The sequence below is a fragment of the Aptenodytes forsteri genome, unplaced genomic scaffold (genome assembly GCF_000699145.1).
Source record: "Aptenodytes forsteri isolate BGI_AS27 unplaced genomic scaffold, ASM69914v1 Scaffold267, whole genome shotgun sequence".
In the NCBI taxonomy this organism is placed as follows: Eukaryota; Metazoa; Chordata; class Aves; order Sphenisciformes; family Spheniscidae; genus Aptenodytes; species Aptenodytes forsteri.
Genome location: NW_008794173.1, coordinates 1,511,317 through 1,515,552, shown reverse-complemented (window position 1 = coordinate 1,515,552; position 4,236 = coordinate 1,511,317).

Genomic DNA, 4,236 nt, shown 5'->3' with positions numbered 1-4,236 from the left:
AAAGAGGGTCTAAGGAATGAGAAGCGTTCATGAATTCAGAGAGGAAATAGTGGAAAAAATACTACTTGGTAGATATCACTTCAGTCTTTAGAGTGCTATAATATAAATGTTTAGCTCAATCACATATGTGATTCCAGTCACAGGAAAACACCTTGCAAGAGATTTTTTTTTTTTTTGCTATTGGAGAACTCTGTTCTTTTTCTCTTTTTTGAACCTTATTCTGGTCCATCACTACCTTATTTGTAGCAGTTATGTGAATTCAACATTGATGAAAGATGTTAGGATGAAGTTTGAAGTCTTTTATTTGCTGAGAATAAGAACAATATTGTCTTGTTTTATGCTGCCGAATTTGCAATTAACTGTTGACTTCTTTGGACTATTTTGGATGGAAAGCACTCCAGCCTGCTGGATGGGTTTGCACATTTTTTTGTCTCTGCTGTTGGTTCAGCTGCACAATCAGCAGCCCTGGAAGAAAAATTAGAACAGAAGATATTCCAGGCAACCACCAGGACTCTAAGGATCAAACCGTCTAATCTTGCTCGTGGCTGGTCTTCATGATGAGGTAGATGATCACAAAAGCTTCCCGTCATCAGAGCTGTCCATGCCAGCACTGCAGCACTAGGAGATGAAAAGCGCTACTAACAATAGGGACAAATGCTAGGCAACATCTCAGCTTTTCAGCTGAGTGCTGAAAAGTCTCTCATTTCTGTAATATTTTAATAACAGCAAAATCAGTGTCTTAATTCTGAAGCATGGTGCACTCAGCACGAGGAAAGAGAATACTTAAACCCTGTGTGGAAGAGATTAGCTGCCTGTGAACAAATGACTTAGGAGCACAAACGTGATCGATAAATGACACCAGCGAAAGTTCTCAGAAGTCCTCAGGATTACAAACCAGAAGTTGGATGTTGCTCAGAAGCAAACTGTAATTATTTCATCTAGTCTCCTGAGAGAATAAGGAACATAAATCTTCCTGATGGAAGTACACAAACGATGCAGAAAAGAATTCTAGGAAAACGAGCAATGAGTGGGCAAGATACACTAGAGAACTGTCCCACCTCATTGGAAATTAGCTGATTTTCTTGAATTCCATCATGACGCCGCCAGAATCCCATGGCTTTAATGAGGGGAAGTTATCCTGGCAGACTGTTTTCAGTTCTAGAAAACCGTAGAATTTGGATACCTAGATTTTGCTGTCATTTCAGTAAATTGCATTGGAAATTTGGAGGGAGAAAATGTTACATTTACTTTGCATTTCCATAGAGATTCATTAATGCACAGAGCTAGGATCGCTGCCTCAACATAAGAGGAATGTTTGCATTTTCTGACCCCAAAGCAGCAAGGGTTGATTTTATAATTAAATTTGTATTCTTTTGTTTTCCTGCACTCTGTTACTTTTCTAAGTACATCACATGGCAAAAGGGACTAGTGATGGATAATTGAAATGCATGCTTGTGGAGACTGCCAGCACTGTCATTTTACACACAGTAAAATTTCATACAGCAAATACAGTTGAGTACTGTTCCTTTCCAGTACTAATACAAGACAACAAAAAAACCCAAACCCTCCTTCACGATGGCCATGCTTCTTTTTGCTGCACAGTCCTGATTTGTATAGGGAAAAATTACATTAAATATTTTGAATTAATATCCCACAGAATGAGTAAAGATTTCTTTCAGCATAGTGGAGGATCCAGAAGATTCATTCTGCTGACAGTCCTGAACAGAAGCTCCCACACAAAGTAAAGATTTACACGACTGTCGTGGTTTAACCCGGCAGGCAGCTAAACCCCACGCAGCCGTTCGCTCACTCCCCCACACTGGGATGGGGGAGAGAATCGGAAAAAAGGTAGAACTAGTGGGTTAAGATAAAGACAATGTAATAGGACAGAAAAGGAAGGGAAAATAATAATAATAATGATGAAAGAATATACAAAATAAGTGATGCACAATGCAATTGCTCACCACCCACTGACCGATGCCCAGCCAGCTCCTGAGCAGCGGCTGCGACCCCCCCGCCCCCCAGCCAACTCCCCCCAGTTTTTGTTCAGCATGACGTCACATGGTATGGAATATCCCTTTGGCCAGTTGGGGTCAGCTGTCCTGGCTGTGTCCCCTCCCAGCTTCTTGTGCACCCCCAGCCTACTTGCTGGCAGGGCAGTATGAGAAGCTGAAAAGTCCTTGACTTAGCGTAAGCACTGCTCAGCAACAACTAAAACATCAGTGTGTTATCAACATTACACTCATACTAAATCAAAAACACAGCACTATACCCGCAACTAGGAAGAAAAGTAACTCTATCCCAGCTGAAACCAGGACAATGACAGAGCACCAGAATCTTCAACAACTACAGTGAACCACAGGAAAAATGAAGGAAAACAAGGGCACTACCAGTTCCCTGATGTAGAAGGTATTGACAGTTCTGGATTGAGACAGCTGATCATCATCTGCCTTAGGCTATGTACCTTGACTGTGCAATGCGTACACGGGCATACAAAAGCAGCGCACCCTTTCTGCCTGTGAATGAGATAGCAGGACTTTGGACTTATGTCACACAAGAAAGCAGGCATCTGCACCTGCTACTCCCCCAGCTCCTTAGCAGGGGGACAGTGAGTGGGGAGAGCCTTTGCTCTGATCACAAAGTCCCAGCCAGAGGAGCTGGCACAGAGTGGGGTAGTAATTTACTTCTTGCTACTAACAGCAAATTGCTGCCTCTTCCAAGAGCAAAGCAGGAGGCCATTGTGCCTCTATAAAGTACGTTTCCATTCCTGACCTGCTTGGCTTGTACACTAGTATGTTGCCATTCACCTGGCTTGTGACAAACTCCTTCTCAGTCACCTGAACTGAAAACTCCTGTAAAAGAACCCCAAAACTGCAGTAACAGGATTGGATGCTCACTTGGAAAGAAAAGCAGGTTTCTTCTTTTCCCCCTCCAGTGATGTTTTTCCCCCCTCCGTGGTGATGTTTTTGCCATGAAGACTGGTTGTGTCATACTTGGTAAAATCCATTTTTAAGTGTGAAAAATCAAAATCCCAGGATAGATACACAAACAGAAGTGCCCAAGGAATTTACCATTTATTTATTTTTTCCTAAGTCCTTATTCTGAAATGATGCTGAGTTGCACCATCCCCCATTAATAGAGGAGACGAGGGTTCTCTTAGGAGGAAGGCATGTACACACTCTTACATTGCGTACTGCTACTGAACACAGTCAAAGGTGTAAGCACTTACTTTTTGGGCCTTAGACCTGCACCTTGTACGAGTCTCTGACATTAATGCTATCTACATGCTGGTGGCTGTCCTTCAGTTGCAGTTTCGTTGCAGCAATTTACTGCAAAAGAGAAAGAAAGAAAGAGCTTAAAACACACATGAATACCGATGGCCTCAGACAGAGACCAAGGCCTCGAGAACACTATCCTTGGTGCAAGTCACTAGCAGTGATTTCCGAGAGAGTTTACAAATGGGCCGGTCCTCACTTCTGCTGAGCGATACCTACACACAATTTGAACTTCTCCTTACTACGAATATTGCTAAGTAACATAATTGGTCAGCTACAAAGACCCCTAGTTGCAGTTTTGGACATCTCACAGTGGGAATACTTAAAGGAAGCATTTGTATTTCCCTATTTTTTCCCCATGGAGGTGAAATGAGCAGTAAACAACTGTGTTGTGCCACGGGATTATATTGATGGATAGTTAAGAAATTATTTTCAGGAACACAGGCCTATCTGCGTTCATTTCATGTACGTATTTTCCTCAAGAATGTTAATTGTAACAAGTACTGGACATACATCTTGAATAAACCTGAATACCGTATACATTAAATACCGTCCGTTAAGTACCAGAGCACTGGGTACAGTGTCTCTGCAAAAGCACAGGTCTGTGTGCTTTATTTAGGCCATGTTTGCTTCAGCACCTGGTTATTTTTAGGCAATGGAAAGGCAAACTTCAAATCCAACTCGGGAATGACTAGCGGTAGCCTACAAGAGGCTCTGGGGGACAGGGCCACCCTCCCAGGGTGCGCCTGACGGGGATGTCTCTCCCTCGCTCCAGTGATCCATCCTCCCCCCGCTCCCTCACTCTTCTCACAAAGCCACACGTACCTGTCGGAGACAAAACACAAACTCTACAAGTATCTGTGCGCTTCGCGTGGGGTGAGACCGGCCCGGCCCGGCCCGCCTCACCGGGCAGAGCCGGGCGCTGCTCTTCGCGGGACTGCGGGGGCGCCTGCCGGCGGGG